Here is a 20,142-nt window from a genome sequence, read left to right on the forward strand (position 1 = left end):
AAATTCACTATCGCCATGCAGCAAGCTTACTATTCTATTGACTGCCATTCAAATTTATTATGAATGAAAATGAAAGATTTGATTCCTACCCTTGCAAAAATAAATATGAGATCAAGAAAGTATTAGAAACATTAATGCTTATCGTGTGACTCAATACACACCCAATTTCTAGAGAGTGAAAGCTTCGGGGCCAGGGAAAAATGAGATCTTTGAAAGACACCAAATAATCCAAGGCAGGCATCCCACTGTATTTATCCCCATACTGAAAGGAAAACTGCTTGCAAAGTAACAAAATAGGCCACGTGTGGCCTTTGGCTTTATTGCTTATGTAAGCAGCCTTCCTTGACCTCACTGCAGCAGAGAAGTAAAAGGGAGCTTCAGCAGTACACTCACAGCAAAGTCAGATTCAGTTTTACGTACTTTGTGACGTAAAAAGCATTTGTGATAGTCACAAATATCCAAAGTATTGGCCTAGGGAAATCTGATTTTCTGGATAAAGGGTAAAAGCCTAACTAGTTATTATAAACGTAACAAACTAGACTGAGGCAGCTTTAACACTTGTCAAATTTTACCGTATATTGTAATCTAAGTTTATTTATCATAAATTATCTTAAACAAATCTGTGTTTATTTTAATCTTTACAAAGTGAGTGCCATGAGCAGGATATCATTATCAAACATAAGAAAGATCAACCAAAAAAACCGTCTTGTATAATAATATTCTAAAAAAACTGAGCTGACCTAGAGTAGTGTTTGCAAAGTGACAAATGGACAACCACCTTAGAATCATTTGGGCTTCTCTTCAAAATTACTGATCGCTAGGCTCCAATACAGATCTATGCAAATCAGAATGGTGGAGTAAAAAATGTTAAGCTGAATTGTCAGTAATCAGTCCTTGTAATTTTAAGTCCCATTCCAATTTACAGAATATACTCTGCGGTATTAAACAATGAAACTCCCAAGAACGATTAAAAGGAGTTCTGGTCACCCAATTCCAATGTGGAGGCGGCGGCATCTCCACACCATCAACTGCCAGTGCTCTGGACACCAGCTGGGGGCCCACAACTCAACTCACTGTTTACTGGACACGGCATCAGACTCCACAGGTAAAAGGCTCAGTCCCACGGTACCTGGCTCCACTTCAGAAGCCAATGGCAAGCCCAGGTTGCTACCTGTTCTTCTGAGGGACCAGCTGCAAACTAGAGGTTCCAATGGTTCCCTCCAGTTCAGGATGCCAATCACCAAGTCCAGACTGTTACCTGTGCTTCTGACCAACTGGCTGTAAAGCAGAGGTTCTCATGACCTTCTTATATTTGATTATTCAAACCCATTTACTCACTTGATTACTATTAAAAGATATGAACCAAGAGCAGATGTAGAGACAGACAGGGTGAGGTGCTGAACAAAGGAGCCTCTGTCCTTGTGGAGTTGGTGGCCAGCACCGGGCACTGAAAACATTCTGGTTCACCTACCTGGAAGCTCTCTGACCCTCTTGTTTTTAGGTTTTTAATAGAGGTCATAAGCACGACTGACTGAATCCCTGGAAACTGACTCAGCCTCTCTGACACCCACCTCAAAAGCCCAGGTCAGGGGGACTAAAAGTGCCAATCCGCTAATCAGCTGGTGAGATCCTCTGGCAAACAGCCCCCATCCTTAGGTGGTTTCCAAAAGTCACCTCACTAACATAAATCCAGGCAAGGTGGAAGGTCTGCTCTGTGTAACGAGACCAAACATTAGGACAAAAGATGCTCCCAGGAGTCACGGAACCGTGGATGAAGACCAAACATACGTGTGAAGTATACTTTGGTCATCTGAGTGACTACATGTGCATTTCTTACAAATCACAGCATTGCCAATGTTAATGGAGAAAGATGGAGACAACTTGCCAGAGGAGGTGGTAGAAAAGAGAGCAGTAGTTTCTAAAGACTATAGGAGAGACATAAAGGGAAAAAATTCAAGCATTACTCATCAGAATTATTTTAGGAGACCCTGAATTTCAGTCTTGACTACAGTCAACACCAAGAGGATCCTCAGTTGAGATATGCTATATATAATGAGGTGAGAGACTAGAAAAAATAGAATTACCTTCTGACATCAGATTAGTCTTTTTTCCAGAAAAAAAAAAAAAAAAAAGATTATCCTGTCATATTTAATCACCCTAATATTTACTATTTATTGATCACTAACCATATGCCACGTACAAGTGTTTCCCCATAGTAGGAAAGCAGAATTTGCCACCAAAATACGTCTCTTTGGTCATTTCTAAGAAACTGCAGAATTAGGGGGAAAAACTATGAAAACCAAGTAGTAGTTACCCTTTTGTAAGAAACATTTACATTTATATGGGAAATCTCCATCTGTAAGGCTGCCCCCCCTCTTTCTTTGCCCTTCCTCTCAGTAAGGGCTTTGGGTACTCTGTCGAGTTACTCAGTTCTCCTGGGTCTCTCCCGTGTATATACATGTTATTAAATTTTTGTTTGATTTTCTCCTGTTAAACTACCTCGTGTCAATTTAATTCTTAAATCAGCCAGAGAAACCTGGAAGGTGTTAAGGCAAGACAAGAAAAATTTAAACATGAATGTTTCTTCAGCCCCTCCGGACCTCCTCCCTTCCCTGTGCATGTATATTAGCCAGACCTCCCTAGGAGAGAACTTCCTTCCTAAATTTTCCTAGGGGCCAGCGTGACCCACGACCTACTACTCACTCTGCACCTGCAGATTTAGACTGTACGCTGCTGCTAAGTCGCTTCAGTCGTGTCCGACTCTGTGCAACCCCATAGATGGCAGCCCACCAGGCTCCCCCGTCCCTGGGATTCTCTAGGCAAGAACACTGGAGTGGGTTGCCGTTTCCTTCTCCAATGCATGAAAGTGAAAAAGTGAAAGTGAAGTCGCTCAGTCGTGTCTGATTCTGTGTGACTCCATGGGCTGCAGCCCACCAGGCTCCTCCGTCCATGGGATTTTCCAGGCAAGACTGCTGCAGTGGGGTGCCACTGCCTTTTCCTTAGACTGTATATCAACTGTCAATAACACATCACTTAAAGTATAACCTTTTGTTTCAAAAACGTGATCATGCTCTAACCTCCAATAGGTGGAGCAGTCCTCAAAGCGTTCTGAAAGAATGTCTCCCGGTACAAACTCCAGGTTGGCTCAAATAACATTTTCCATTTCTTTCTTAGATAGACTTGCTCATCTTTTCATTGACATGCATATCTTACCACCAGAGGACACCTGGAGTCTACCTTGAACCAGGGCTCAGAACCAGCATGGGCTCCCTGAGCCCCACCAGCTCAGGTATTCTGGGGAGTTCTCCTGATATATGGGTCTCATCACTTTTAAGTAGTGATCTTAAAAATGTTATTCAAGCTGCTTTACGTTATTAAGTCTGAAGGATGACCATGAATTTCCTAGGCAGGGGACCTAAGGTTTTTGTCAGATTTAAATTTTAAAAACAAGTCAATATATGGTCTGACCAAACTTTTGCTAGTGAAATGAGAGACTGAATTAATCCTGCTCTGAAGAAGAAGGGTCACCTGCTCCTAAGAACCTAGTGGAAGTATCTGAGGACCAACCCTCACGATGCTGCAGTCCTATGAGGTAACCCACTACAACCACTACGGAAGTACAGCTCTTCCAAGGGGGCACGCTGCAAACTCCCATGCTCTTGTGCTCTTGATGCCAAAAACTTGACCTCTGTGAACTGGTGCCAAATCAAATCTCGGAGACAGGGTTTTGGGTGAAGCATGGGGTTAGCCAAAAAGTAAGTTTGGGTTTTTTCCACAACATCTTACAGAAAAATCTAAATGAACCTCTTGGCCAACCCAACGGAAGACAACAGCTTTTACTGCTTTGCCAGGGAAGAGGACACAGAAGGCTCCTGCCCTGAAAACTGTCTCCCAAGATCAGGGCAATGGTTCAAGGGCGGAGCTGCTGGTAAGATTAGGGAGTGTGCAGGGCCTGTACTGCACTAATCTGGTCTCAGGTAATCTTGTTCCTTTAATGTAGCCTCAGGTGGTCTTTCTCTGGTATGAAGAATGCTGACATCTTGAAGAACTTGAAGACACTGTTACTGTGCCCCCAGAGGTGGAAGCGGGGCCCTGCTCCAAGGCTGCACTACTGTTTCTTGGTTGCCCATCCCCTGTCTTTAAACCCATTCCCTTCCGGGATCACTGCATTAGCAACAGTTCAGAATCTGCCCTTTGGAACTCACAGCAGAGGCTGGCGTCAAGAAAGCCTTCCTGCTCCGGAGCCCCACAGAGACCTGTTTCACCCTGAGCACTCTCAGAGGATACACTGTAGGAGGGAAAAACCGAGAAATGTTAAGAGTGGAACTGGTCCAAGAATGAACAGCATACGTCGCATCCACAGTCCCATCTTTACAGAGCTGTTCAGAGCATGTCTCACATCTGCACTAAAGCACCAAACTGATAATGGGGAACTTCGCCTTAAAGACCAAACAGCTCCTAGACAGACTGCCATCTATGGGAGTACAGCTGGGTTCAGACATGCTTACAAGGGCTTCCTTAATTAGGAAATAAAGTAATCCTGCCCATAACAGACAAGATGGAGCTGTTTTTTGGCATTCCAAACCTGATCTTTGCACGCACAGTTACAGAGGCCAGCAGAAGGTAAATTCTTACCTTGTCAGTCTGCCTGGAACCCTGCCTGCAAGGTCTACTAGAAACAAGGGTGATAGGAGTTCTTCTTGTTTCTAGAGAGATCAAATTAAGATGGTGGAGAGAAGGATGTGTGCTCATCTTCTCCAAAAGCACCGAAATCACAACTAGCAGCTGAACAACCATCAACAGAAGGACACTGGAACCCACCAAAGAACGACAGCCCACACCCACAGACAGAGGAGAAGCCACACCAAGATAGGGAGGGGGGGGGGGGAGGCGGGGCACAATCACGATAAAATCAATTCCATGCTTGCCAAATGGGTGACCTCCTAACTGGAGAACAGTAATACCAAAGAAGTTCTCCCACTCTTGTAAAGATCTGGAGCCCTATGTCAGGCTTCCCAGCCTGCGGATCCAGCAAAGGAACGTCCACTACAAACTGGCACTCGCCAAAGCATTTTCCAGTGAGTGAGCAACAACAAGGGCATCCAGTATCTGCCTCTGTGGAGGCTGAAGCCTGTGCTGCTGCAGCTGCTGACCTGCGACACCCCTTGAATTCAGGGTGGAGTGGGGCCCTCTGTGCTCCAGGGAAACTGGTACAACAGGTCTTTAGACACTTATTTTCAGGAACTTATTTCATGATCCCAAGAGATCCTTCGATCTCTTCCTATCTAGAAAAGCACTCAATCCCTTTGTGGTGACATTAGCTCCTTATATAAATAAAGGGTTTGATTGCACTGAACTCCCCTTTCACCAAAATCTCTTATATTGACTTTCCCCCACTACCTCTACCTTTCTCAGAGCTACCTGAGGTGCTGTCTCCTGGGCTGTAGTCCTCATTTTGCCCCAGTTACAACTTACCTTGGAACTCTCATGCTGTGCATCTTTTTAGTCAACAGCGACTAGGAGTCTCAGGGAATCTGACTTTGAAGGCCAGCGGGATTTGATTTCATGACTTCTGAAGGACAGGGGGAAACAGACACTCCACTCTTGGAGGGCACAAACAAAACCTTGCATGCACCAGGACCCAGGGGGAAGGAGACTGAACCAGACCCACCTGCTAGTGTTGGAGGGTCTCTGGTGAAGGTGTGAGTCAGCAGTGGCTGCCACAGGGACAGGGGAACTGGCAGCCGCAGTCCTAGGAGGCGCCCCTGCAAGTGAGACCTCTTGGAGGTCACCACTGAGCATACCATAGAGCTCATCACCTCAGGCTGAACAACCAGCAAGGAGGGAGCACAGCCCCACCCACCAGCAGATCCTGGGTTAAGGTTTCACTGAGCATAAGCCTGCCCAGATTTCCCCACCAGGCCCTCCCATCAGCCTCATCCATCAGGGGGCAGACAGAAGAAGCAAGAACACCTGCAATCCCACAGGTTCCAGACTGAAAACTACAACCACAAAATAATTGAAATGAAAAGGCAGAGGATTAACTCCCAGGAGAAAGAACAGGACAAACCTCCACAAAAAGAACTAAATGAAGTGGAGCTAGGCAACCTTCCAGAAAAAGAATTCCAAATAACGATAGTGAAGATGACCCAGGATATCAGAAAAAGAATGAAGAAGATACAAGAAATGTTTACCAAAGACCTAGCAGAATGGAAGAACAAACAGAGATGAACAATACATTCAGTTCAGTTCAGTTCAGTTGCTCAGTCGTGTCCGACTCTTTGTGATCCCATGAACTGCAGCACTCCAGGCCTCTCTGTCCATCACCAACTCCCAGAGTTCACTCAAAGTCACGTCCATCGAGTCGGTGATGCCATCCAGCCATCTCATCCTCTGTCATCCCCTTTTCCCCCTTCCCCCAATCCCTCTCAGCATTAGAGTCTTTTCCAATGAGTCAACTCTTGGCATGAGGTGGCCAAAGTACTGGAGTTTCAGCTTTAGCATCATTCCTTCTCAAGAACACCCAGGACTGATCTCCTTTAGAATGGACTGGTTGGATCTCCTTGCAGTCCAAGGGACTCTCAAGAGTCTTCTCCAACACCACAGTTCAAAAGCATCAATTCTTCGGCACTCAGCTTTCTTCACAGTCCAACTCACATCCATAAATGACCACTGGAAAAACCATAGCCTTGACTAGACGGACCTTTGTTGGCAAAGTAATGTCTCTGCTTTTGAATATGCTATCTAGGTTGGCCATGGCTGTCTGGGGAGGCCTTACAAATAGCTGTGAAAAGAAGAGAAGCGAAAAGCTAAGGAGAAAAGGAATGATATAAACATCTGAATGCAGAGTTCCAAAGAATAGCAAGAAGAGGTAAGAAAGCCTTCTTCAGCGATCAATGCAAAGAAAGAGAGGAAAACAACAGAATGGGAAAGACTAGGGATCTCTTCAAGAAGAACAGAGATACCAAAGGAACATTTCATGCAAAGATGGGCTCAATAAAGGACAGAAATGCTATGGACCTAACAGAAGCAGAAGATATTAAGAAGAGATGGCAAGAATACACAGAAGAACTGTACAAAAAATATTTTCATGACCCAGATAATCACGATGGTGTGATCACTCACCTAGAGCCAGACATCCTGGAATGTGAAGTCAAGTGGGCCTTAGAAAGCATCACTACGAACAAAGCTAGTGAAGGTGATGGAATCCCAGTTGAGCTATTCCAAATCCTGAAAGATGATGCCGTGAAAGTGCTGCACTCAATATGCCAGCAAATTTGGAAAACCCAGCAGTGGCCACAGGACTGGAAAAGGTCAGTTTTCATTCCAATCCCAAAGAAAGGCAATGCCAAAGAATGCTCAAACTACCGCGCAATTGCACTCATCTCACATGCTAGTAAAGTAATGCTCAAAATTCTCCAAGCCAGGCTTCAGCAGTACGTGAACCGTGAACTTCCAGATGTTTAAGCTGGTTTTAGAAAAGGCAGAGGAACCAGAGATTGAATTGCCAACATCTGCTGGATCATGGAAAAAGCAAGAGAGTTCCAGAAAAGCATCTATTTCTGCTTTATTGACTATGCCAAAGCCTTTGACTGTGTGGATCACAATAAACTGTGGAAAATTCTGAAAGAGATGGGAATACCAGACCACCTGATCGGCCTCTTGAGAAATTTGTATGCAGGTCAGGAAGCAACAGTTAGACCTGGACATGGAACAACAGACTGGTTCCAAATAGGAAAAGGAGTTCGTCAAGGCTGTATATTGTCACCCTGTTTATTTAACTTCTATGCAGAGTACATCATGAGAAATGCTGGGCTGGAAGAAGCACAAGCTGGAATCAAGATTTCTGGGAGAAATATCAATAACCTCAGATATGCAGATGACACCACCCTTATGGCAGAAAGTGAAGAGGAACTCAAAAGCCTCTTGATGAAAGTGAAAGTGGAGAGTGAAAAAGTTGGCTTAAAGCTCAACATTCAGAAAACGAAGATCATGGCATCCGGTCCCACCACTTCATGGGAAATAGATGGAGAAACAGTGGAAACAGTGTCAGACTTTATTTTTCTGGGCTCCAAAATCACTACAGATGGTGACTGCAGCCATGTAAAAGACGCTTACTCCTTGGAAGGAAAGTTATGACCAACCTAGATAGCATATTCAAAAGCTAAGACATTACTTTGCCAACAAAGTTCCATCTAGTCAAGGCTATGGTTTTTCCTGTGGTCATGTATGGATGTGAGAGATGGACTGTGAAGAAGGCTGAGTGCCGAATTGATGCTTTTGAACTGTGGTGTTGGAGAAGACTCTTGAGAGTCCCTTGGACTGCAAGGAGATTCAACCAGTCCATTTGAAGGAGATCAGCCCTGGGATTTCTTTGGAAGGAATGATGCTAAAGCTGAAACTCTGGTACTTTGGCCACCTCATGCCAAGAGTTGACTCATTGGAAAAGACTCTGACGCTGGGAGGGATTGGGGGCAGGAGCAGAAGGGGACGACAGGATGAGATGGCTGGATGGCATCACTGACTCGATGGACGTGAGTCTCAGTGAACTCCAGGAGTTGGTGATGAACAGGGAGGCCTGGCATGCTGCGATTCATGGGGTCGCAAAGAGTTGGACAGGACTGAGCGACTGATCTGATCTGATCTAGGTTGGCCATAACTTTTCTTCCAGGAATTAAGCGTCTTTTAAGTTCATGGCTGCAGTCACCATTTGCAGTGATTTTGAAGCCCAATAAAAAAAAGTCTGACACTGTTTCCCCAACTATTTCCCATGAAGTGATGGGACCAGATGCCATGATCTTCGTTTTCTGAATATTGAGCTTAAGCCAACTTTTTCACTCTCCTCTTTCACTTTCATCAAGAGGCTTTTGAGTTCCTCTTCACTTTCTGCCATAAGGGTGGTGTCATCTGTATATCTGAGGTTATTGATATTTCTCCAGGCAATCTTGATTCCAGCTTGTGCTTTTTCCAGCCCAGCGGTTTTCATGATGTACTCTGCATATAAGTTAAACAAGCAGGGTGACAATATACAGCCTTGACGTACTCCTTTTCCTCTTTGGAACCAGTCTGTTTTTCCATGTCCAGGTCTAACTGTTGCCTCCTGACCTGCATATAGGTTTCTCAAGAGGCAGGTCAGGTGGTCTGGTATTCCCATCTCTTTCAGAATTTTCTACAGTTTATTGTGATCCACACAGTCAAAGGCTTTGGCACAGTCAATAAAGCAGAAATAGATGTTTTTCTGGAACTCTCTTGCTTTTTCCACGATCCAGCAGATGTTGGCAATTCGATCTCTGGTTCCTCTGCCTTTTCTAAAACCAGCTTGAACATCTGGAAGTTCACGGTTCATGTACTGCTGAAGCCTGGCTTGGAGAATTTTGCGCATTACTTTACTAGCATGTGAGATGAGTGCAATTGTGCGGTAGTTTGAGCATTCTTTGGCATTGCCTTTCTTTGGGATTAGAATGAAAATGGACCTTTTCCAGTCCTGTGGCCACTGATGAGTTTTCCAAATTTGCTGGCATATTGAGTGCAGCACTTTCACAGCATCATCTTAAGGAATCAACAGCAGAATAACTGAGGCAGCAGAACAGATGAGTGACACGGAAGACAGAGTGGTGGAAACCACTGCTGCAAAACAGAATATTGAAAAAAGAATGGGGAAAAAAAAATGAAGACAGCCTACAAGTCCTCTAGAACAACATTAAATGCAACAACATTCACATTATAGGGGTCCCAGAAGGGGAAGAGAGAGAGAAAGGACCTGAGAAAATATGTGAAGAGATAATAGCTGAAAACTTCTCTAACACGGGAAAGGAAATAGTCAACCAAGCTCAGGAAGTGCAGAGAGTTCCAGGCAAGATAAACCCAAGGAGGAGCACACTAAGACACATAGTAATCAAACTGACAGAAATTAAAGACAAGATAAAATCTTAGAAGAAACAAGGAAAAACAACAAACAGCATACAGTGGAGCTCTCACAAGGTTTCCAGCTGATTTCTCAACACTCTTCAAGCCAGAAGGGAATGGCATGATGTATTTAAAGTGATAAATGTGAATAACTTGAAACCATGAATACTTTACCCAGCAAGACTCTTGTTCAAATTTGACAGAGGAATCAAGCAAAAGTTAAAGAGAATTCAGCACCACCAAACAACCTTTACAACAAAGGCCAAAGGAACTTCTCTAGGCAGGAAACACAAGAGAAGGTAAAGACCTACAAAGAATAAACTCCAAACAATTAAGAAAACGGTAATAGGATCATATAGGTCAATAATTACCTTAAATGTAAGTGGATTAAATGTACCAAAGACACACAGTGGGCTGTGTGGATGAAAACATATGCATTTATGTACTTCCACTTACATCACTCTACTTAACCCCTCCAATTGTAATTATTTTATACTGTTAGGATAATCATGTTTCCATTATGGTTGGCAATTTTATTTTTTGTGAAAACTGATTAACATCTTTTACTATTGTGATTATGTAACTATTATTCATTTTAATACCACTGTATCATGATTGGTCAACAGAAAATAATAGAATTCTGTATCACAAAAGCTACCATTTAATAGAAAAACCTATAATCACTTTTTAAAATCTGGACATACATTAGCATTATCTTGGAATTTTTTGAAAAATACAGGTGCCTAGGTATTGTTTTTCCTCCAAAGCTCTAGGTATGACTCTAATGAGCAGCCACGTTTACGAACAACAGGACTATATGATGATCTTTATTTCTAGTTCTTTCCACTTTGTTTCACTTTTTCTATTTCATATTCAGTGCTCCCATTTCATTTATATTTTCCAATTTCTCCATCTTTTGTTTGTTATTCTTCTTTCTCAAGCCTTTATCAAGTGTAGCAGAAAAGCTTTTGCATACATACATACACACCTATATGTACAGTATAATATATATACTAAAGAATCTTATGAATTTTTGCTTAGCTAAAAAATTTATGATATTTTGATTCCACTTGTTTGACCAAGTATGAATAGAATGATAGATTTGTAACTATATTCACTCAAAATTTTGATTATAGTTCCATTTATTCTGGCATCTAGTATTACTGTTAAAAGTCTAGAATGCTTATTATTTTTAAAAAAACTATTTGAATGAGGCTTGAAACTTCTAATCCAATTCTGAGAGTATCAAGAAATGCTATGTCATTAAAAAAAAAAAAAAAAACGACTATTAACTAAAGTACAGATTCTATTCAAGCCCACAAACTTTATGCTGGTGCCCATCACTGCTTTCCCAGCTTAGTCAAGAGCCCACACTGCACTCAGCTGCACTGAGCACCTTCAGCGGCATACCACAAACTCTGATAAATTCTCTTTTCCTTTTTATTGTTACAAATATTTTCTAATTTTCCTTGTTATGGCTTCTTAGATACATCCATCATTTAAAAGTGGACATCTAATTTCCAAATACATGAGGTTTTTAAAGTATCTTTCATATCAATTTCTCACTTAAATACTTTATTCTCTGCAATCACCCTCTGTGTTTGTTCAGTCTTTTAACCTTCTCGAGGTTTTCAATGGCTAAGTCAAAGATCTCTCTTGGAAAATGTCACATTGTACTTGAAAACACGTGGGTTATTTTAAAATATCTTTTGATATTCATTTCTAACATAATTCCACATGATAAGAGAACAGACTCTATGATTTAAAAATCTTTAGACCAAGACATTTTGCACCTTGTTTTATGTCCGTGGATATGTTCCAGTGTCTCCTGGGAACTTGAACAGAATTTGTATAAAACCTGTATAAATCTTAATTATGTTGAATTGGTTCATAGGGCTTTTCAGGTCTACTATATCCTTCTACTTTTCTGCCTACTCATTCTATTAATTTTTGAGAGTTTCACATTGAAATTCCAACTAAAAATCTTAGTTTAGCTACTTAAAAAATAATTGTAATATAAAGTGGAACTATATGTAACTTTGTTTTGTATTTTCCAAATCTCCTATAAATGTGTTATCATAATTTCACAATTTAAAAAATAAAAAATTTAAATAAAAGTTTTTCTCATTTCTAAAATTGAATTATAGCAGGAGAAAATATTTGTAGGGCTAGCTCCTTGGTTCCTTTGAATTAAAAAGATTTGAAAGCTGTTAAAATTCAGGAAAGCTCCCATTTCAAACTATTTTATCTATTTTAACTGATATGCAGAAGCCCCAGAAGGCTTCAAAATTCCAAAATAGCCTCACTGAAAGATTTGTTGTAGAGGGCTAATTAAATATTAATGCTATAGAAGGTAACTAAAATAAACAACAAAAAAACCTCTTTAAAACTGACAATCCTTGATTGGGGAACCAAGATCCCACACATGTGGCCAAAGACTGATGTAACTACTGCTCCCGTCTATCCTGCTCTGAGTGCCCAACACAGGTATCCTCTGTCTGAACTGCCTTCCACCTGGGTGGCTCAGATGGTGAAGAATCTGCCTGCAATGTAGGAGACCCGGATTTGATCCCTGGGTTGGGGAAGATCCCCTGCAGAAGGGAATGGCAATCCACTCCAGTATTCTTGCCTGGAGAATCCCATGGACAGAGAAGCCTGGCGGGCTACAGTCCATCGAGTTGCAAAGTCAGAAATAAAATTCAACACAATTAAGATTTATACATGTGTGCGACTGAGCACACATGCAACCACATCTTTTCTTTCTACTTGATCCCTTCAGGAACTGGAAACTCTTAGGTTTCCTGAACCTTTATCAGGTAAAGAGGTGCACGAACCTTATCTAAGAGATGCATGAACCTCAGGTATTTTGGGGACCTCAAAGAGAGGAATTCACCCAAATCTATAGATATTGTAGGAAGAATCTGTGGCAAACTCTTGGTGTAATTTATCTGGCCTTGAGAGGCCTTTAGAAGGTTTAATCTAAGATTCCTTAAGAAAAGTTCCGATATAGCCTACTTATAAGAGGCTGTGTGGTCAATTGGGCTCCCCAGGTAGCTCGCTGGTAAAGAATCCACCTGCCATTGCAGGAGATGTGGGTTTGATCCCTGGGTCAGGAAATTTCCTGGAAAAGGAAATGAAAATTCACTCCAGTATTCTTGCCTGGGAAATCCCAAGGACAGAGGAGCCTGACAGGCTACAGTCCAGGGGGTTACAACGAATCAGACACCACTGAGCAACTGAGCATGTGATCAATTAACCATACTTACTTCACAAATAAGTCTTAATTTGGCTATATTTGGTTGTTATGAAGGTAATTTCACAGAGAAAAAGATAATGCATCATTGGATATTAAATTCTAGTTTTGTTAATTGAGTTTTTTTTTTTTTTATTTACTGCCTAAGACTCACTTCTTAGATGGCTTCTTGTTATATTACTGTAAAATTCAATCAAATTATTAAAACAACACTCTGTGTTTGCTTCTAAAGCCTATCACAATAACCTATTTTTGAATGAAGATCTCACCATGACTTGCAACCAAGGGATTATGCACACTGGAAAAGACGTCAACAAAAGACTCTCTACAGCTATGGAGGACAGGGCCCATAGCAGGCCTTCACTCCTGAATGAACTGTAATGCCTGTTTCTGACACCTGACTTTGACTAACTAGGATCAGCACCACCAGACCAGGATGAGAAAATGACACCTGAAGTGGAGAGCTGACCCAAAGAGCCAGACCAGGCCTGCATACTATTACTTTGACAATTGCTCACACTTTTGCTTATAAACCCAATGGATTTCTTTCTTGGGCTCAATCATTTGCAAGTTTCAAAAATCAACCCAAACAAACCATAGGTTTGTGGACCTATGTCCAATATTCCTAGGTTTCCTTGGTGGATTTCTCCTCTCCAAGGCTCTAACTGCTGCTAAGTCGCTTCAGTCGCGTCCGACTCTGTGCAACCCCCATAGACAGCAGCCCACCAGGCTCCCCCGTCCCTGGGATTCTCCAGGCAAGAACACTGGAGTGGGTTGCCATTTCCTTCTCCAATGCATGAAAGTGAAAAGTGAAAGTGAAGTCGCTCAGTTGTGTCTGACTCTTCGTGACCCCATGGACAGCAGCCTACCAGGCTCCTCCATCCATGGGATTTTCCAGGCAAGAGTACTGGAGTGGGTTGCCATTGGCTTCTCCAAGGCTCTAACTGGATGGTCCTTATTTTATTTTAGAAGTAACTCTAATACTATACAAACTACCCACTACTTGTAATGCCACTACGTGGGACCTTCTTACCTGGCCAGTTAATGACACGTGTTCTGAACCTGGCCATAAACACTCTTTTTCACTAGATGCTAAGTACTGGGTAGCTCCTAATGAACCTAATGGGCTTACAGAAGAAATTTATGGCCCCAGCTCTCTCCAGGTTGGTTAGAGCGCTCACAATTGGTTTCCTCCGGCCTGAAGGTCGTCTATGGGTAGCCTTTGGAAACAAACCTCCCAATTTGCCTTTAATGCTTATGTGCGGGGTTTCTATCAGTTTTCCAACAGTAAGACCATTTAGCCAAGTTATTTGTTAACCCATCTTATAATATATTCGAAAAGTCAAATTTCTACTCTGAATGTTCCTCTTCCCAGTTTAGAAACCATACTAGGAAAATGCTTCACTTTAGGGGGATCCTGGCTTAAACATTTACTACTGACACTGTTACTTCTATCATCAATTCCTCCACCTCCAATTTTTTGGCCATGTAGCATGGTAGGCAGGATCCTGGTTTCCTGGTCAGGAATCCAACGCTGCAGTGGAAACTAGTGTACTAACCACTGGACTGCCAGGAAAGTTCTCCTATTGTCAGTTTGATCACATAGACAGTTTTCTATAGATTAATGAACATGCACAATGCACCTGCAAAAAGTCCTATCAGATGCTGGAACTGACCATTAGTCCTTGCCAGACACCTTACTGGTACAACTCCCTAAAATGAGCTATTAAGACCCAACGCCAAAAGACATGATGGACCTAGGGCACGTAAGCAACCACCCTGGCACCAGGGAACCAAATATTTGATCACCAAATGCTATCAAAAAATTAATGATCAAGCGGGGGGAAACTGATGAAATAACATTCATATTTTATGACAAAACGAGAAAAATTTAAACATAAAAATTTTTTCTACCCTTTTGAGTCTCCTCCCTTCCTTTAATGTGTGCTGTGCATTTGCATTAACCAGAACTCCTTAGGAAATAACTTCCTTCTTAATCTTGTAAAAGGCCACAATGACCCATGACCACTTATTCACTTTGTACATTTAGATTTGGACTGTGTGAACTGTCAGTAATATGTCATTTGACGTATAATCCTCTGTCTCAAAAACACAGAACTATGCTTTGACCTCTCAGAGCTTTCTGAAAGACTGTCTCTTGGATTGCAATCCCTAGTGGGGTCGAATAGTATTAGGACAGAGGACCGTTTCTTCTGTATATGCATTTTCCTATTTCTCAAGTAGGTACTATCATTCTAATACATAAACAAATCTTAGAAAAATTAAATACCTTACTTACACCTACATAAAGGATCAGCAGTGAAGGTCAAATGTGAACCCAAATAAGCCGTCTTCCAAATGTATGCTCTTATTACCACACTCTGAGAGGTAACACAAAATGGATTCTTATTTTCCCAATAAGAATCTGGACAAGGCAGAACTCAGTGGTAGGAAAAACACTGGCCTGAGATTCAGAAGCCCAGACTCTAAGATCTGGCACCTTGATTATTGATTAGTTTACTAAGTTTTCCCACTATTTGTGGGAAAATGCCAGGGTTGAACAATATCACTCAGATGCTGCCTTTCTATATTGTGAAAACAAAGTGTTAACGCAGACACGGTAAGGCAACCTAAAACAGAATTCAGTTTTACTATGAATTGAGTAAAAGAGATACTACACATAATATGTCATGTCATCCCCAAACTTGACTGAAAAGGTATTATCACACAAATGAGCACACAGGCTTAAAGAAGTGAGGTAAATTTGTCTATAATCACCTGGCAGTATAATAGAGCTAGGGTTTGAGTCAAGACCTATTTAATAGGTTCTTTCCTCAACTTCGCATTGCCTCCTGAAGTGAATCTTATCTAGCATTTTCATCATCTTTCTAATCCTCAAAAGCCAGACTATCCCTACTTCATAAGATCAGTTCATAAGATGAGTCAATATACTACAGAACAAGGATTAAGTCTTACAGAGGAAAACCAATACTTACTTCTTTTTCTATTTTTAATGAAAGAATTAAGGGAAGGAATGGTCTAACTAGCTTATAAAGAAGGGATCATCGAGTGCCTTTTTCAAGATACTATCACTCAGTCTCAGAGGATGAGATGATTGGATGGCATCACTGACTCAATGGACATGAGTTTGAGCAAGCTCCGGGAGATGGTGAAGAACAGGGAAGTCTGGCATGCTGCAGTCTATGGGGTCGCAAAGAGTCAGATACAACTGAGCGACTGAACAATCACCACCACTTAATCTATGTACCTCACCACTCAAAAAGACCCTACAACCCAGTGAAAGCCCAAAAACGTTCTCGACATCAGATATACAGTAGGAAAAACCCCATTATCATTTTTATAACCGCTTTAGTTCAGAAATCAGTTTGTATGGCCAAGGAATCATAAGATTCTTTCTGGGTAGGCATAGGTGTGAAAGGCAGTCTACTTCTTTTCTTTCCTTTCATAAAGTATAATACATCTCAATGCAACTGAGCATATGCTCTCATAGTGATAAGACAACTGTATTTTAATCCAGAATACATGTACCAAAAGAAAGAAAAAACACTGTTTCACCGATTTCATTACATCAAGGATTATGAAGTACTTCATAACATCATTTTATTTAATAATCATGACAACATTCTGTTTTGGCATGTCAGGCAGTGTGCTTTGACTTTTAGGGGAACTAGCTCATTTGCTAACAATTTATTAAATCTACATAAGACCTACCAGGTGAGTAAGAATTTCCTTATATAACAGATGGAACGATTTAAACAGTGGGAGCCAGTAATGAAAAATTGCTAGCTGACTCTACAGCCAGCAAACTCCAGGAAATTGCTTTGACGCCTTGGAGAGGAAGCATTATTCCCATTTCAGAGATAGGGAAAATGGAGAGATTTGGTTTCCTACCCAGTGTCAAGTGAGTAAGTAGAAAATTCAGCACTTGGATTTTGAGTTAATGTTCTTACTTAATCCAGTGCATTTCCCATTTCACTATGTCTCTTTAAAACCTTACCTTTGTTTACAACTTCCCATTTTACAAACAACATCGCATTAAAATTTAACAAACCGGGGAAGGATGCACCATTCCCGCACAGGTTGGTGAATTAGATATGACAACTCTAGAGAAATGGAACGTAAACCATGCCTTGAGATCTTGTTCAAGCCAATTTAAAACTCCAAAACATAAAAAAAGCAAACGTCTTTTAGGTTTAAGAGGCATGGATCAATTTCAATCCTAGTAGGTCACTGACTTTGATCATCTCAGCGTATCTCTAACACAGGCTGAACCAATCAGTTTTCATCTGTAATTCAGTTTCTGTATTCTCTTTCACTTCCGAGTATCTATCTGAGTTCCCTGTTGGTAGGAATGAGGGACTCAGTCTATCTGGCATGTGGCAGTCACTCAATAAATGATGGAAAACCATCCTGGGTACATAGGTCAGACACTGGAGAACCAACGACTACGGACTTTTAGTCCTGAGTAATGTAATGTTCATCGCCCAAGGCAAGACCATCCAAGCCACACGTACCTCTCTTTGGTTTCCAATTTAAATGCGGTCTCACTGGATGACATAAAACTGGAGGGGCCCCTGTACAACAGAGAACCGGCAGAAGACAAACACTAGGGAGAGGCGAGAACCAAGCGGGCCCGGCCCGGATCACGCGAGGGGACGAGATTCGGGATGCCAGCTGGGCACCCCTGGTGGGCACCAGAGATGCCCAGCGGCTGGGTACCCCCGCCAAGATTTGGAGAAACGACGCGTCTCTTTCCACCGGCGCCGACAGCGGAGGGTGGTCCCACCATCCGCACCCTCTGCCGGACCAAAGCGGCTCACTCACCCAGAACACAGGCTCCGTGGGGCCGCCCAGTTTCGATTCCCCAGTGTTTGGAAACGGACCGAAAACAAACCGGGTCGCCAGGGGTCACCGCGGGCTTCCGGTTTCCTCGAGGACACAGCCGCTTCCCTGACGAATGCCGCTGCTCCAGGAACGCCGCGGAGGGACTCCCATTTCTCCTGCCTCGGCGGTGCCGGGACCGGCGCGGCCGGCTAATGGGCTGCAGCCCGGAGGCTCTGGAACGTGGGCCGAGCCGAGGCCGAGGGCCGAGCCGCTGCCGAAGAAGACCTGTTACCCGGCCTCTTCAGCGCCCGCCCCGGCGGCGCGCCGCGCAGGGGAAACGCCGCAAAAGGGCCGGCGGGAGGGCGGGCGGCGCGCGCCGGAAACGCGGCCTCGGGTTGTCCGCAGCTCGGAGCCAGGGCCGAGCAGGCAAACCGGAAGTCAGGCCCGAGGGAGCACCGAGGGCGTTCGCTAAGCTGGTGCCGGGGCGGGGTCGGAGGGGGCGGTGTACTACGTGTCCCGTGAGCGTCCGCGGCGAGGTGGGCGGGGCCGTCGCGGCCGCACGTCCCGTGAGCCTCTGCGGCGGGGTGGGCGGGGCGCGGCGACGCGGGAAGCGGAGGCGCTGTGGGGTAAGACTCTAGCTGCCGCGACCGCGGTTGGGCCGTAGGCTGCCTTCTGCGTCGTGTGTTTCCTTGAGCGTCCGCTTGGGGGTCCCCGAGCGTCGTGTCGTGTGGTGGCTCCGTAGGGTAACGCTCTTTGGGGTTTCGGGCGCTCGCCTCGCCCTGGCCGGGAACGAGTAACCTGTAGCAGTGCACTCCTGTTGAGGAGCCTTTAACACCCCGCCGGGTTTCGGGGCGTTGCTCCGGATACCCTTACTGTTGGGAACGCGGCTCATATTAACTGTGAGGAAGCTGTTAACTTCGGGATGTACCCTGCTGCGCTAGGGTTGTTTGTAGAACTTGGACACATGTGCTCCGTCGCTTAGTCGAGTCCGAGTCTTTGCGACCCCACGGACGGTAGCCCACCAGACTCCTCTGTCCGTGGAATTTTCCAGGCAAGAATATTGGAGCTGGTCACCCTTTACTTCTGCAGGGAATCTTGATGAATACCTAGGAAACGCTACCTCCGAAGCGTTTATAAACATATAATTGTTACAAAATGGCCATTTTGAACTGAGTTCAGCATTCGTGACAAAGACACTTTTTCAAAGGTCTTGTTTACAGGCTGTGGTAAATAAAAACAGGTATCCCAAGAGATTCTTCCCCAGCTTTCCCCACCTCTTCCCGTTATCTCGCCAAGGTCATGATGTTCTCCACGAGGAGTTGCCCTTGAAAGCCCCAGAGTGAGGACTGGCTTCAGCGAGGTTCCCTTGGCCCTGGGGTAGAATGGATTTCAGAGCCATGTCTGAACAAAGAATACGTCCTTGGCACAACTCCTGACTGTGGCTCAGCCTGCTCCTCTCGTTTTTAAACAATCTTGCACCTTTAGAGCTGCTTCAAATCTTTTGTTTAATTAAGCAATATGTTAAAACAGTAAAAAAAAAAAAAATAGTGCTGTTGTGTTTTGTTCTTTCTTAATGGGAAGTATATATATATATCTAAGCTGTGAAGAGGAGATACTGTTAGAGGAAAGAGAATATGTCTTTTAAGAAAAATATATAAAGGGTATTTTGGATTAGTGATTTAACTTTTGTATTATTAAAATCATACCATCCTAGGGATCATGTTTACTGTGTCTCTGCCCTGTGTTTTGTGACTACTGTGTATGTGTGGCTCTTCAGTGTTAGCAGCATGGAATTAAGATGTCAGAACCTGTAAGTTGAAATTGCAGTGTCTCTTCATGTATCAGCTTCAGTGTCATTTCATCAGTATTGTCTTAAAACCATTTTTCTTCCCATCCCTCACATCCATCACGTTCAAGTGTAGAGCTTTAGGTTAAGGGAATGGTTTCAGTGGCAGAGATAACAAAGCAGATTCAAAGATACTACCAAAAATGAAAAATCTGGTGTCTGGGCCTACATAGTCTGTTTTCCCTCTTTCTTCCCATACCTCATCACTCACCCTCCGTCGCGCCCCCACCCCCGACCCCAGACCTCCCCTCAGAATCAAAGTTCATGACTTCTGTTACACTGTGTGTATCTG

At 43.2% G+C, this 20,142-nt stretch overlaps 2 protein-coding genes across 7 annotated transcripts in view; one reads left to right on the forward strand and one right to left on the reverse strand.

The window, feature by feature from the left end:
• The window catches only part of AZI2 (5-azacytidine induced 2), a 41,099-nt gene extending 22,693 nt beyond the window's left edge, over window positions 1-18,406 (reverse strand). For 2 of the 6 annotated variants that reach the window (XM_025272298.3, XM_044933733.2), the window contains exon 1: window positions 18,005-18,377. The gene's annotated coding sequence lies outside the window, so the exon portion shown is untranslated. Of the gene's footprint in view, window positions 1-17,694; window positions 17,755-18,004 lie in introns of all 6 variants that reach the window. The other 4 variants (XM_044933732.2, XM_006059915.4, XM_006059913.4 and 1 more) reach the window with 4 other exon arrangements.
• Window positions 18,407-18,545: 139 nt separating this feature from the next.
• Window positions 18,546-20,142, forward strand: part of ZCWPW2 (zinc finger CW-type and PWWP domain containing 2) — a 400,309-nt gene continuing 398,712 nt past the window's right edge. The window contains exon 1 of the transcript XR_006547320.2: window positions 18,546-18,630. The gene's annotated coding sequence lies outside the window, so the exon portion shown is untranslated. The remainder of the gene's footprint in view (window positions 18,631-20,142) is intronic.

This window comes from Bubalus bubalis, chromosome 21 (genome assembly GCF_019923935.1).
Source record: "Bubalus bubalis isolate 160015118507 breed Murrah chromosome 21, NDDB_SH_1, whole genome shotgun sequence".
Taxonomy (NCBI): Eukaryota; Metazoa; Chordata; class Mammalia; order Artiodactyla; family Bovidae; genus Bubalus; species Bubalus bubalis.